This window comes from Wyeomyia smithii, chromosome 2 (genome assembly GCF_029784165.1).
Source record: "Wyeomyia smithii strain HCP4-BCI-WySm-NY-G18 chromosome 2, ASM2978416v1, whole genome shotgun sequence".
In the NCBI taxonomy this organism is placed as follows: Eukaryota; Metazoa; Arthropoda; class Insecta; order Diptera; family Culicidae; genus Wyeomyia; species Wyeomyia smithii.
Genome location: NC_073695.1, coordinates 26,584,347 through 26,600,507, shown reverse-complemented (window position 1 = coordinate 26,600,507; position 16,161 = coordinate 26,584,347). Strand labels below are relative to the sequence as shown.

General features: G+C 35.2%; 1 protein-coding gene across 13 annotated transcripts in view; it reads right to left on the bottom strand.

The window, feature by feature from the left end:
* Window positions 1-16,161, bottom strand: part of LOC129722423 (gamma-aminobutyric acid receptor subunit beta) — a 187,920-nt gene that overhangs the window by 38,417 nt on the left and 133,342 nt on the right. The window lies entirely within an intron of this gene.

The window sequence follows — 16,161 nt, the reverse complement described above, 5'->3', positions numbered from 1 at the left end:
GAGGTGAGCATCACTGTGGTGAAAGAGAGACAGAGAAGTAGAGAGATGGTGCGAATTGATACGAAACGGAATCTATGTGATGTGTAAATCAACCGGAAAAACGGAAATAATAACGTCTAAAGATAATAACAACTTGATGAAGAAAAATTGTTTAAAAATCATTTCTTGTATTAGTAAAAAATCTCTTTCAGCTAATTTGTATGCAAATAGATTCGATTTGGTCATGCAAGTAAAGATAATTCTTGATTTTGTTTTGTTTGTTTTATTTTAAGAATCCCGATCGGTAATCCAGATGACGGTCCAATAGGTATATATATATGTTTGATTGTTTTTTTTTTTTGTTATTTTCATTGTGTTTGGAAAAAATCAATTCACACTCTTGTAGCGATTCTTCTAAATGTAAGAAATTTGCTTTAGCAGGATCTAGTATTTTAAATATGGAACATAAAGCGGCCAAACTAGTTAGTATACACTGTTGGAAAATAAAGGAAGGCGCATACAGAAAAGAAAGATTCAGGCATACGCTTTGGAAAAAAAAATAATTAAAACCATAAGCACTTTGGCGGGTTTGCTCCGCATTTTTTTTTTAATCGGCTCTGATCCGATAAGAAAAACGAAAATCATGCAGCAGCCTTTAGCCTAGCAAAACCATAGCGGCTCGCTACAGTTGGAGGGCTATAATATTTTTATTCGAAAAATAAACCAAAAAACCGAAAAAAGAACGTCAGAAGCTAGAGGGAATCCTACTCTATCGGAGTTCTTCGAGAAACAAAACCTCCGGCCGATCGACCAGCAGAATAAATCTACAAAACCTTGAAAAACAGGGAGAGCAAATTGGTTCACTAGAAAACTAAGGAAAAAGCGTTCGCAGTCTAAAAGAGCTATATCGATAAATGGTATAGAAAATCCAATTAAAATCTGTTTAACGTAATTTGTTTGCTTTCCTCTACACTTGATATGTATCGCGTCGAGCATGGAAAATTAACAGCAATTTATGAGCGAGAGAGAAAATCTATTAAGGAAAAAAGTATACAACGGTAACACTGAGAGTGGTGTGGCTGGAGGCGGGTGGATTGATGGATGGATGATTCTGAAATCGCCTGTTACATGATGAACGAGCTGACGGATGATGACGAATTTATGGCGAATTGGTTTTTGATGAAACTGCGGGATCTGAAATTATCTGTACCCTCTACGTTCACGGTACACGTGCTTTGCGTGCTTCCGGGAACCACAATGTCTAATTTGGGGCTTTTAATTTCGATTACAGTTGGCTAGAGCCTATCCTTCTTAGCCCCTGGGTGGAAAAGTCGTAATAAGCCTAGGCAACGCAAAAAAAAAAATAGATTAGAATGCGGGACAGACAGGCGGACCGGAAAGCAGTAGCATTCCTGCATACTTAGTCCCTTCTGCTAGGCCAATTTAATTCCGGATTAAATGTTTTGCTTGGATGGTGGTACCTTTTTTTCTCTCTTCTGAGCTGACCGGCTGTGACTAAGAGTCCGCATATTTTCGAGTAAGGTGCGAGAAGGAGAGCTTTCGGGGGGAGCGAGAATAATGATGAGCGATTGAGTGCATGAGGGCGGGTAAACTGGAAAGGAAGGGTGACTAAATCAAAAAGATCTCTTATTTCTGCCTCATTTTCTAGAACGTTGTACGATGGTTTTCAATCCGAAACATTGCTGTGAATGTCTGATCCCGGGTTCGATATGAAACGACACAGGAAAAAATAAGGAAAATATAAAAATCGACGGTGGCTGTGGGCCCTAAAATGTGTAGCAGAATGAAATCTGCTTTGATAAGTTTTCGATTGCCAATTCGGAAATAGCAGAATGATTAGGGGTGCTTTGGATTTTTGAGCCTTCATTTTCTTTCCCCTCACAAAAGCCCAGAAAAGATGAAAGGATACAGTTTCGGAGCCGGTCTTGTTGCCGAGACAGCTAGGATGAGCTGCCGGTGTCCGAGTGGGTGTGAACATAAGTGGAAATCTTCAGGCTCATTCAAATTTTATCGGTTTTTTTTTCGAGCAGGGGATTCTTTGTTAGTGAGTTTCGTCGTGTCAAAATAGGGAACAGAAGGATGATGATGTATTTATATAGAATACGGTATCAAATTAGGTGGATGCTGCTGATGTTCCGTTTTATAATTTTTAGCCTGAATAAATGAAAGTATTTCGCATTGTTGGTTTCCTGATGGTTTTTTTGTTTGTTTGTGTGTAATATAATGCTTACTATATTAAGTTTGGGTTATTCTCATCGATACACACCCAGGTATTGAGATCATTCGTCGCGGCTATCGTGGAACAGTGGAAAAAAACGTCGTTGGTTTGTGTTTGCTCCCTGTTATATTTCAATTAGGTATTGAATACCTAATTATTACCTCAACTAAATAACAACTTTTAAAAGAGGAAAAAGGTTTCATCAGACCCACTTAGTTATTGCAAACTGCATTTTCGTTTGACACTGAATATATCCAAGTTTAGAGTTCAATGATCGAATGTGTTTTATTTTCTTCTATCCACTGTCATTTACCGTTTTTATTCACCAAAGCGTTTTCTTCTTTCATCTTCCCATATTTTTTCCCGTTATCCACATGATCCTTTACTATTTTTTTCTTTTCTATTCGTTTTCGTATTATATTTTTCAATTTATCCCTCACGTTATGCCATTTTTGATACTTATTTCATCTTTTTTTGCACTTTCTTTTTTTTCTCTGAGTCATTTCAGTTTAATTTAATTATATCTTTTCCTCAATATCTTCTCTATTATATCTACAACTTCGATTTCACGTTTTATTTTCTAATTCTGCTCTAACTTCCATGTAAATATTTCCTTTAAAAATTTTCATTTTCAATTTTGTGTTTCCTATTTCCAATTACATTACTCTTTTACAACCGCAATGCTCATATTCTTTCCCATTTCTTGTACGCTTTCTAATTTTACACTTTCATTTTCGTTTCCTTTTTGGTTTAAAAATAGGAGGTAGATAAAGGGAATTTTTGTTTTTCACTGTAAAACAGGTTTCATACATCATTTTCTTTGAGCGATTTCAGGTTTCTTTTCGGGAATGTTTTTTTTTCAAGTTTTTACTGATATCTCTACTATTTGGTTTTTCCGTCCTTGTTTATTTTTTTTTTATTTTCATGGTATGGCTCATTTTTTCTTATAATTTCATTTTCTTTTTTCGTGTTTCCTTACATTCCCATTTTACTTTCGTATTTTGCTCATTTCTTTTCCTCCTTCAGTGTCCTTTCCTATTTCTTGTAACCCTTTTCTGTTTTGTACTTTTGTTTTTGTTTAATAGTGTTTTTTATTCCCATTTTTTCTCTTTTATTAGTACTTTTCATGTTATGATCTCCTCATACCAATTTACTTTCTCATTTTCCTTTTTCACATTTTTAGTACCCATTCCCATTTCTTGTACGCGTTTCTAATTTCACACTTTCATTTTCGATTCCTATTTGATATTCCTGTCCCATGCTTCTGTCTAAAATATATAAGGAATTTCCGTTTTGTGTTGTTGAACAGGTAAATTTTCTATTTCATTTTCATTGATCATTATCTTTGAATGATTTCATGTTTTATTTCGGGAATGTTTTATCCAATTTCTTCACTGTCATCTCTACTGTTTGGATTATCCGTCCTTGTTTCTTTTTTTTTTTCATTTTCATGTTGTTTTCTTTCTTATAATTTCAGTTTTCTATTTTTGTGTTGTTTATTTTTTATCACATTCGTATATTGCACATTTCTTTTCATCTTTTTTCTAGTGTCCTTTCCCATTTCATACACCCCTTTTAAATTTTATACTTTTATTTCCGTTTTTCATCATTCCATCTGTACTTTTTATTTTGTGATTTCCGTTTTATATTTTCAGGTTTTTTGATTTTCGTTTTATTTTAATTTTTTCCCATTTCCTCATACAAATTTCCTTTATCATTTTCTTTTTTTATTCCTTTTTCCCATTTTTTTTGTATGCCTTATTAATTCTACACTTCCATTTTCAAAATATTTTCAACAGGTAATTTTCTTTTTCCTCTTTTATAATCATTTTCTTTTTTTTCTGATTTCTTCATTATTACCTCTACTATTTGGATTTTCCGTTCTTGTTATTTTTCCTCATTTTTGTGTTATGTTTTTGTCTTATAATTTAAGTTTTCTATTTTCACGTTTCTTTTTTTCTCTTGTTATTCCTCATTTTACATTCGCTCTTTGCTCATTTCATTTCCCCATTGTTTTCTAGTACTTTTTCCCCTTTTTTTTCCCTTTTTCATAATCGTTTCCAATTGTTTTCCCTTCATCTTTTCTCCTTTTTGTCTACTCTTCACGTTTTCTGTTTTCCGTTACATTTCGATTTTTACTTCCCATTTACTTCACCCGTTTCCTAAATTTATGTTTTATTTCATATTTCCCTATCTAATTTCTTTTTTCACTTCTATTTTTCATTACCCTTTCCTTCAGAACCTTTTTTTTCATTTCGATTTTTATGCCTTTATATTCCTTTCCTGTTTGATTTCTTTTGTTATATTTTTGTCCAAATTTCCTTTTTTAATTTCCTTTTCTCAAGCAACTTCTCTTTTTATTGTTCTTTAAAATATAAAATCAGCAAGGATAACTCAGAAGTAGGATTATAATAAAAATTAGAAAAGTAAAGTCTCAAGTGAAAATAAACGAAAGGCAAAAATTAAATAAGGAAGGAAAATGAGAAAAAAGTAAAAAAGAGAAACAGAGAGATAAAACAAAAAGAAGAAAACATGAATTTGGTTTTGTTTTATTTCTATTTTTTTTTCATTTCATTTTTACCATTTTTTTGAATGAACTCAGTATTTCTTCTCGAATATTTTTATTAATTTTCCTCTTTTATCTTTGATATTTCAATTTCCCATATCTATTCTATTACTCTTTCCCTTATATTACGCATTTCCATTTTCAATTTTATGCTTCACTCATTTTTTGTTTCGTATCGCATTTTTCTTTGCCATGCTTCTGTCTGATTTTTTCATTTAATTTTCGTTTTAGGCTTTCCCGTTTTCCTGTTTTGTATTTCCTTGTCATATTCTTCTTTTCGTTCGAAAAATATGATACGAAATAAAGGAGGATATCTCTACAGTGGAATGAAAAAAATTGGAAATGGCGATATTTCAAGTGAAGATGGATTTATAGAAAAAGAATTAAGAGGGAAAACAAAAAAGGAACATTGTGAAAAAAGAACCAAGTAGAGAGATGGAAAATAAAAAGGCGAATGTTTTTTTTTCTTTTATACTTCTACTTTTTTGCAATACAATTTACGAATCCATTCGAGTTTTACCGGTTTCTTTTTGTGATTTCATTGTGTTTTGTTTCTGTTATATTTTTTCGATTTCAGCTTTTTAATTTGTTCTATTTGAATTCTTTGTCCTTGTCATGTATTCTTTTATAATCTCAGTCTTATATGTTCACGTTTGCTGTTTCCCATCATTTATTTATTTTGTGTGTGTTTCATTTTATCACATTTTCTTTTTATTCTTCTCCGTTTCGCTATCCTCTTTTACTTTTTTATTGCCAGTTTTAAATTCTTTTCACACCTTCTTGTTTCTTTTACCCTTTTTAGTTTACAATTACACACTTTCATTTTTTGTTCATATTTGGTTTACCTTTCCTATGTTTCTGTCCAATTTCCTTCTCTAATTAGGTTTCTTGTTAAGCTTTCCCATTCATTATTTTGCATTTTAATTCTTCTTATTGTGAGAAATATGATGGAAAATCTGAAAGGGTAACGAAAACGGAGAAGTGCAAAGGGCGATAATTCATGTAAATATGAACATATGAGAAAGTAATTACAAAAATAAAGGAAAATAACAATTAAAAAACATGAAAACTGGGATAAAACAGGACGAAAAATAAAAAAAGAGAGTTGGAAAAGAATAAGAAAAAACATGGAGGCAAAAATGAGTGACAAAACAAGAAAGCGGAAAAAGACGAAAGAAAATTTGGCTAACCAAAAAAATGTATTTGTAATTGTTATTTGCTTACTATACGCGGTGTTCATTTCCATTCACATTTAATTCTTCATAGTACCTCAAATTGTATATTCGTTTTTTTGTTTTCAAATAGCTTTTTGTTCTGCTCTTTTTTTATTTGTCCTTGTTGTACGTATACTCGCATTTTTCACTGCTAGTTTCTAATCCACATAATTTTTACAATTTTCTTTGAGTCATTTTAGTATATTTTATTAAATATTGTTCCAATTTATTCTATTTTTTGTGAAAATGTAAGTATGTAAATTTTTCGTCTATATTTCCAATTTTCAAATATTTATAAAATAATTTTTTAAAATTTTTTGTATAAGCACTATAATTTTATTTTTTCATTTGCTTTTCCCATTTACCATTTTTCTTTTCATTCCTTTCCACAGTTTCTCTGTTTTACCCTTTCCCTTTTTACACATTTTTCTCTCTTATTTTATATTTCTTTAAATCTCGTGCTGTATTTGTTATTTCTTTGCAATGTTTTTACCAATTTACTTATTTTATTTCCATATTTCCATTAAATTAGAAAAAAACTTTAAAGTAAAAATAAAGAAAGAAAAGAGAGAAATGAAGAAAAGAGATAAAAGAAGAAAACAGAGAAAAGAAGAGAAAAAAAAGAAACGTAGAAGAAGACAGAAAGAAGGAGAAAAAAGGAGAAGAATAAAAATAGAGAAAAAATAAGAGTGAAAAAGAAGAGAGAGAAAGACGAGAGAAAAAGACGAGAAAAAAAGAGAGAAAACAGAACGGAGAAAAAACAAGAAAGAAAAACGAAGCAAGAAGGAAGAAGGAAGATAGAAGAAGAAATAAGGAAGAAGGAAGAAGGAAGAAGAAAGAAGGAAGAAGGAAGAAGAAAGAAGGAAGAAGAAAGAAGAAAGAAGGAAGAAGAAAGAAGAAAGAAGGAAGAAGGAAGAAGGAAGAAGGAAGAAGGAAGAAGGAAGAAGGAAGAAGGAAGAAGGAAGAAGGAAGAAGGAAGAAGAAAGAAGGAAGAAGAAGAAGGAAGAAGGAAGAAGGAAGAAGGAAGAAGGAAGAAGGAAGAAGGAAGAAGGAAAGAAGGAAGAAGGAAGAAGGAAGAAGGAAGAAGGAAGAAGGAAGAAGGAAGAAGGAAGAAGGAAGAAGGAAGAAGGAAGAAGGAAGAAGGAAGAAGGAAGAAGGAAGAAGTAAGAAGGAAGAAGAAAGAAGGAGGAAGGAAGAAGGAAGAAGGAAGAAGGAAGAAGGAAGAAGGAAGAAGTAAGAAGGAAGAAGGAAGAAGGAAGAAGGAAGAAGGAAGAAGGAAGAAGGAAGAAGGAAGAAGGAAGAAGGAAGAAGGAAGAAGGAAGAAGGAAGAAGGAAGAAGGAAGAAGGAAGAAGGAAGAAGGAAGAAGGAAGAAGGAAGAAGGAAGAAGGAAGAAGGAAGAAGGAAGAAGAAGAAGGAAGAAGGAAGAAGGAAGAAGGAAGAAGGAAGAAGGAAGAAGGAAGAAGGAAGAAGGAAGAAGGAAGAAGGAAGAAGGAAGAAGGAAGAAGGAAGAAGGAAGAAGGAAGAAGGAAGAAGGAAGAAGAGAAGGAAGAAAGAAGAAGGAAGAAGGAAGAAGGAAGAAGGAAGAAGGAAGAAGAAGAAGGAAGAAGGAAGAAGGAAGAAGGAAGAAGGAAGAAGGAAGAAGGAAGAAGAAGAAGGAAGAAGGAAGAAGGGAAGAAGGAAGAAGGAAGAAGGAAGAAGGAAGAAGGAAGAAGGAAGAAGGAAGAAGGAAGAAGGAAGAAGGAAGAAGGAAAGAAGGAAGAAGGAAGAAGGAAGAAGGAAGAAGGAAGAAGGAAGAAGGAGAAGGAAGAGGAAGAAGAAAGAAGGAAGAAGGAAGAAGGAAGAAGGAAGAAGGAAGAAAGGAAGAAGGAAGAAGGAAGAAGGAAGAAGGAAGAAGGAAGAAGGAAGAAGGAAGAAGGAAGAAGGAAGAAGGAAGAAGGAAGAAGGAAGAAGGAAGAAGGAAGAAGGAAGAAGGAAGAAGGAAGAAGGAAGAAGGAAGAAGGAAGAAGGAAGAAGGAAGAAGGAAGAAGGAAGAAGGAAGAAGGAAGAAGGAAGAAAGAAGAAGGAAGAAGGAAGAAGGAAGAAGGAAGAAGGAAGAAGGAAGAAGGAAAAAGGAAGAATGAAGAAGGAAGAAGGAAGAAGGAAGAAGGAAGAAGGAAGAAGGAAGAAAGAAGAAAGAAGAAGGAAAAAGGGAGAAAATAGAAACAAAACATGAAGAATAAGTAGAAACAAAGCATGAAAGATTAGAAAAAAGAAAGTAAAAGGAATAAGAAGAACAAAGCAAGAGTGAGAATTGATTTTTCATCGAATGATAGTTTGTTTTAAACGTTTAAACGATGGCTATGTTCAGTGTCAACGGAGCGGTAAAAAAATCGACCAGTTTTTAAAATGTTGAAACCACTTCATCCCCAAATCTAGAAATCGTACTATAACAATCGTATGCATCAGCTGATGCAATCATAAACGTGTTTGCTGGGTAAGGTGTCGAGCTGCATTCGATTATTAACTATCTCTTTGGAACTGTTGTGAACACGAATCCGAACCGGAAGAACAGCTGCGTGGACAAGTATTTTTTCAAGTCACCGCTTTTGTCTCCTGTTCTCGTAGAATTATGGTATTGCAATCGGTTATGCGTGTCTGAACATATGAACTATGATGTTTGCTACTGATCCCTATTGCTACTTAAGTATCTTTTTCTGTAGGAACTCATGAATGATAAATGATGACATATGATTAGTACATATCGGGTAATCCGTATGGGCTAGTGTACGATCGGTGTTTGCCCTCCGATCGCTATTTACTATGTTGAGTGAACTAGGACTTGAACGGTTCTCCCTCGCTTGGAGGGGTTCGACTTTCCGAAGTTAAACCTTCGGGAATGCTAAGTAGAGGTTTTTTTTCACTCAGAGAGGACTAGGACCATAAAGTAAGAAAATATTTTCACTTTTCTGCCAGTATAGTAATGTGCTTGCTCGCGGGTAAACCTATCGGAGCTATTCATCCTACTGGCTAAATCAGCTTTCGCGTTTAATTGATAATATGGTAAAAGAAGGAAATAAAAGTCACTTACCTGGAGGTGAAACTTTCATTTAAATAAGAACCTGTATTACTTTGTATTCGATAATAATAGAGGGGAAAAGGTGAAGGTCGTTTCTGCATTGTCACGTGAGCAAGCGAGTTTCACTCTTGGCTGCATTATGCACGGTTCATGTAGCCGAACAAGATAGCTGTTCAACTCTTCCTGTTGGGGGGTTCGCTTTCTACCTACGTATGAAACACACTCTCTACCTAGCAAACTTTTTAATTGTCGATAGTGAGGGGAAAAAGTGTGACAATAAACTAGCTTTGCATGAGTTGAGCGATTAACTTGTGTCACGTTCGGTATTTTACGCTCTGCTAGGGGATTGTGTCTAAAACGGCTCCCCGCCTAGGGAGAGCGCAGCAGGGGGAGAAAGCAAATACAAAGTTAGGTATCAGAAATTATTTCACTACCTACGATAACAAAACATTGCGTTTTCGCTAACTGATCTATCTTCCCGAAGACTAAATAAAGCTGCAACCGTTGGATTGTGTTCTCGACGCAACAAATATTCTTCGAGGGGTGTATTTAGCAATGCGTGACTGAGGAAAACCTTTTATAATATCCTTTGTGCCGGCTTTTGTTCGGCTGCACGCTCTCTCGACTGGCTACCGTTTTGATAAAACCATTACAATGTCAAGGCATTTTCAGCTGGATAGTTTCTTTGTTTCTTCGGCAAGGGAACGAAACGTATCACCATTCAACTCATGTTTAATTCATACAATCCCAGCGGTTCGCTTCGCAAAACTTTGGCCTATTGCTAAAGTGGTGAGAAGAGATTTTCTTTTTTTTTTTGCGTGGGGTATATTCATAAAGTGTTCGAGACGCGTAATCTCTACCGGAAAACTTTCGCTGATGCGTGTCGTTTATCCTATCCTAGAGTCTGACATTACCCGAACCTTTTCCTTCGCTCAATAATAATTTTCTGGTAATATTAGTTCGGCTGACGGTTGGATTTGGTGGGCTGCGGAAACGAGATCGGACCGTAGCCCGGAGTCGTACTTGCGATGTAGCTTTTAAGTTTCTCATACTTTGTTTTGCACCCGGGACACTAGGGTGTATCTCAATTGGTTAGATTTGCCATATCGTTGGAGCTTGTTTGGATTGATCTCTGTGGTCTGCATGTTTCGCCAATTGGGGTGTGTTCTACAAGAGTGTTTGTGTGTGTGAGTGGGTCGGCCAAGGCGAAATTTTACCCTCTGGTGTGGTGTTTTGGATTTTATATATTTTCTTCGTAGCTTAGCACGATTTGCTGCCGATTGCTTTCAGAAAGCGTTAACCCTACGGTTTGTAGTTCTGATACCTAGCATTTAGTGAATTCGTACACTGCGTTGCAATTGTTTGACATTTACTGCCGGTGAAGACGCATGGTATTTTGTATCCACGTTCTAGAATTTTCTGGCTTCTCTTCTGGTTTCGTTGAAAGCTTTCATTGTTGGTAACTTATTAGCTATAGTCATTATGATTGTTATAAATTCGAATTTATATGAGTATTGCTATGCCTCTCTGGATTTTATTGGACTATTTCTAACCTGATTTGCGTTCAATTTTAACTTAATTTAATACTCTTGAAAAACCACTCAAGTTTTTCTCGGACATATTATTCTTATTTTAAAGGTTAAAATCGATACGACAGCTAGTTATTTACTGGTGTTAATATTAAACTTATTCAAACTGAAACTATCGACAAAATAATTCAGTGAAATGTTGGTCACGCAATCAGCTTGAAGGTATCTTTGAAGGGTTTGACGTAAATTTACCCAACCATTGGCAAAACCCTTCGCGAATTTCAGTGAAACGTTGTGAGTTGGGTGATATCGGTAATTGTAGCAACTGTGTATACTTGAAATCCTGAATAATCTAGACTTTTTTTAAATTTTCTTCATTGTTTTCAACTATATAAATGTAATATGGATAGTCGTTTGAGATAAAAAAAAAACAAGTTTTATACATTCTGAAAAAGTTTTTAAGCAGTCAATATAATATACTAAAAGTCTTCTATACATTACAAGATGGGAAGTTTCACAGAAAAAGTAGTTTTTGATATTCTGTTTTTTTTTTCCAAATACTACTTTTCAGCAAAAGATTCTAAAACTTTGGGATTTTGTTTAGATTGCCTGAATTTTTTTGAAATTTTTTTTTCAGACATTGCGTTTGAGTTTTCGCAGTTTTTGATGAAAATGGGAACAATTTTCAACATTTATTATTTGACGAATAATTTGTAGAACTCATAGGTCTTAAGTAAAGTAAAACTTTGGCCCTCTTTGAATAAAACAATTTAAATATGAAAAGTTGCTAAAATTATATTACTAAACTAACAAAGTTTCACTAAAATCATCTCACTTTATAGTTCATAGATAAGATAATCCAATTTATTTTCATGGTGAGAATTTATAAATTATTTCAATTAAGGGTAAAGACATCTATTGAAACTAAACTCATACATCGTGTGCTATTTAATTTAAAAATTTATGCACTGAAGAAGGCCACAACTAATTTAAAAAAAATTATAAAAAGTAAACTAAAAACATATCGGAAGCAAAATATCATGCGCCTCCATCGATAGATATCGAGCAATTGATTGGTTCCGCATGACCGAGAGAAGTGTCTTATCTACTAAATGGCGATAACCTTACGAACTACTGAAGAGCAGTACTCTTCGCTGACGTAAAAATGTTTGTCATTTTTTTTTAATAGCCAATCGAAAGTTGAGCTGAAGAACAGTTGCTTTGCGGAATTGAAAAGCGCGCAATTTTCCCATCGAAAATCACCGATCAAAATCCTTCTGTATGATTCCCCTTTCTAGTTACTTCTCCCCAGCCCTTTCAAAAGAAAACAGGTCAAACAGGGTGATCTCTTTTTCAAGTCACTTCAATTTCCCTTTTTTGCTGATTGTCCGTTCGAAGCAATTTACTTTTGATTTGTTTACACATCATCAACATACATCGATTGTAATCGGTACGTACGCACGAACGCACGTACGGTAAGAGAAAATCTGGTCCAAACAAACGAGTCACAACAAAACCGAATAACTGAAATCCAACCGATACGTCAAATCTGAGAAATTGGGAAACACCCCACAGAAAGCGCCCTGTGATCACACAGGCACACATTTTAGGCTACGAGACGAATGCCGATGAATGCTTGAGATAATAAGAAGGGGGGTTTTGGTTTGGCGCGGTACTCCGCCGCAACTCGGGTCGCACGAGACACCGGGACTCGATCGGCGGGTGCGGTACCGGGTGAGGCTCGGGGTGCGACCTGAGATGTGAGCGCAGACGGACGCTGTACTTCGGTCGAATTTTAGGCCTTAAGCCATGAGTTTTTGTAGATGGAAGGCGATGGTGATGATGTGGTGCTGGATTCCCAAGGATATGAGTGCGGTATAGTTACAGAGACGGCGAGCTAATTAGGAATTTGCTTCCAGTGTCACTGCAGTGGTTGTGGAAGAATAATTAGGAAGGAGTGGCTTTTTTGATGGAAGGTTACGGGATTGAAGCCGTAAATAGTAATTTCTCTGCATTCCTTGCACGTCGGTATGCACGCTAGTTGTGATCAATTAAAAGTCACGATAGGATGGACCGGCCATCGTCGAGTGTGGCAGGCCTTAATGGTGTTTGCCTGCGGTTAAATTGACGTGTGATTGCCGTTTTATAGCGAGATTTACTCGAGTTCTTCAGGAAGAAACGGCTGGCGTGTGGCCGCATACTAATCTCGTTTTATTAGCACTCGTTTTTTCGGCTTGCCTCGATTGGCTGGTTTACTGAAAAGGGGGCAGAGATTTGAATCCATTTGGCCTCGCTGTCGTTTTTATTGTCGATTGAGTACGTGTGAAGCGTGTGTTCCATACAATGTGTGGTGTGGTGCCGCAGTAGAACAGTTCTGCACCGAGCCCAGACGATAGCTTCGGTTCAGCCTGTTGTTGTGACAAATTGAAATCTCAAGACATAACCGTATAACAGTATTACGATAGGAACATTCTGAACCGGCTCGTAGTGCCCCTTGCCTTGGCGTTTGCTGCGAGATTGCGCCAGCAATCGTGCGCACCGTAGCTTTCGGTAATCAACTCGGCGAAAGAACGGGATAAAGTCGTTTATTTTGGGGCCGTTATACATTATGCTTCCAGTTTCGGTGGTGTTTTGCACGCCTCGAGAAAAAGTATATAGTATTTTCTATCAATCCTTTGTGTGCTCTATACGGTTGAGGATGACAAATCGAAGACTCGGCACAGCAGAACCGTTTATTTCGACCGATTTGCTGTAGAGGTTTACTGCGAATGGGTAAGGTAGAATAATGGTCCTGCTGAAGCGTCGCAAATGACATACTTGTGTTGATTTTGGTTGAGACTTTTCAGACATAGATTATATGCTTCCGCAAAATAGTCCCATTATTTATAAATCAACGATTTATTTTCCAAAGAACTGTTCGATATATAAGAACGGAACTCAATCACAACTGCTTAACGTTGTCATATCAACTTAAAAGATCAACTCCATGGTTTCATCGGAAGGCATGACGATGACGATTCGAGTTGAAGAAATATAGCAACAACTACTTAACTATACACATCAGGTCTGAGGACTCTGTTGTTCACTTCATGAAACATGATTTTTTTTTACTACGACGGAAATGCGTTTAAGGGGTTACATACATTTTTAGGTTTTCAAAAAAATCGAAAAAAAAATACTGCATTATCTTAAAATGCAATTTCTTAAGAACATTTTCACAAATTTTCATTAAGATCTGAGCAATAGGGAGGAAATTAAAGCGTTTCGTTTATCTCGGGGTGGTGTTTCACAGAAAATGGCTTTGCTGTGTTTACGGTTGCGGTAAAACTACTGAACCGATTTTCTTCCTCTTTTTTTTAAATATTCGTTCATAAATTCCTCGGTCGTTGAACGATCGTTTCTCGATGCACGATGTTTAACTTTTACTTTTAACTTTTAAAATTTAAATGCAATTTTTAGCGCTAAAAACATGTTTTGTTTTTGGGAGAAACATTCCCGTTTGCACAGAAAACAAAATACTTATGAAAATGATTGTTCAGATACCCGTCACACTGGTTATTTTATATAACCGCGAAAAACCTATGAAAAAAATATGGGAATCCTTTGAATCAAGTTTTACCACGGTTCAACAATCTTTTGTTCAACAACGTTTTTTAAATGCATCGTTTTTCAAAGTTGAATGATGATATCATTATTAAAATAAAAATTATAGAAGCGCTTTTTTTAGAACGATGCTCGCTCTCTAAAAATGAGATCAGTGGTACTGAAAACAGTATCATTAGTTGTACCTGTGTAACAGAGCTCCATATATTCTTTATGAAGAAGAAACAGTTCCAGAGAGAAGTAGCGTACGTTCCACAAGGGAGTAACCTTGGATCTTTACTTTTATTCTCTACACCAACGATATCAATCACATTAACTGAGCAATGATTTATAGTTTATTTACAGATGAAAGCTCTATATTTGACCCGCGTATAAACATAAATATTATTATTGTAAACATGAAGCAAAATTAATGATCGGTAAAGATTTTTTTTTAAAAAACCTCTTGTTTTAAACTTGCAGAAAACTGAATGTTAAATTTTCCGATCTGCAGATAAAGCTATATCATCATTCTCAATATTAGATGAGAATGCTCAGATCATTGAAAAAGTTGCGTCCTATAAATGTTGGGAAATCTACTAAGAGTTCACTTTGTAGTAGTACTTTTGCAAAAAAAAGTTACTACTGGAATAACCGCCATGAGATACATTAGCTGTTTCCGTCTTTGAAGTAAACGATTTATTTTTGCATCGCAAATATACATTCTCATTCAATATCGCAGATGAGAAGTCGTTACATGGGGTGGATATTTTAGATCTTGCAAATTTGCTGTCTCAAAATCATTTCAACATTACTCTCTTTTATTCCATCGATACATTTACACAAAAAAATTTTGCTCCGATCATGCTCTAAATCGCTACAGTTGTTCTTTTTAAAAAAATCAAACCCGTATTTTTTTGTTTGGCCCTTAGGGTGACACTTTCTCTCAAAGGGTTGTTCAAAAATCTATTTTTGAAGTAGAATACTTCTCTCAGGAAGTTCGGCTACATAGGGATGTGAAATGAAATTCTAGAACCGAAAAAAGTGAAAAATATGTCCAATTTCAAATGCTAATAAATCGGTTGGTATTCGATGGATTTTCTTCGTTCTTGCAGCAATAGATTGGAAAATCTTCTAAGATTCTTCCCAGAAGAAGAGAATTGTAATTTTATTATTCACACTATTGTACTATTGTAAATAGTCAAGCCTTGTCAAAACGAAAAATTCGACCTCTGATTGGTCGTTATATGATTGCTTCCCAAGCACGGTCGACAGAATCATATACCTAGCAATTTAAAACATGCTCTTTGGCCTATATAAGAGCCTGTTTCAGCCGAGGCCGCTCATAATAGTTCTAGACAGCGACAAAAGCAGTCGTCCTCCCTTAGCAGCAGCACTGGCACCGAAAGTTACTTGTCAAAAGTAAAATTTTGGCAGGAAATATTGATAGAATCCTAAATATCGTAGATTAAAGTCTGCTGTAACATATAAAAAATAAAAGTCTGATGTTGTTTCAAAAGTTCAGTGAGAATATCAGAGGTATAGTAGGTTAAAATATGAATTTTAACGGCAAAAACTATTTTTTAAAACATCATTAAACATAATCAGATAGCTCAGTAAGATTGAGAAATAGCTACCTAGTGTCTTCAGCAAAGTTTTTTGTTATGTAATTTTGGAAAACTTTGCCAAAGACGGCGATAAAAAATATTGATTTTTAGATAAAATACTCTTTTTATCTCACTTGTAGGGGGATTAATCACGGATCTGTTAATGTCCAAAGAAGGATCATTTTTTACTATAAAACTTTTCCGAAGACAGTATTGCTCTAAAATGTAACGTTTACGAGAAAATGACTTTTGACCACCTTTTTTCATTTCTGGACCACAGTGCGTCGGCTCAGCCGATCACATATGAAAAAAATTATTCTACCAAATGACAACACTTAGCCTCATACCGCCAAAGTCGTTAAAACTGGAAGTTATATAAGTTGATGTTA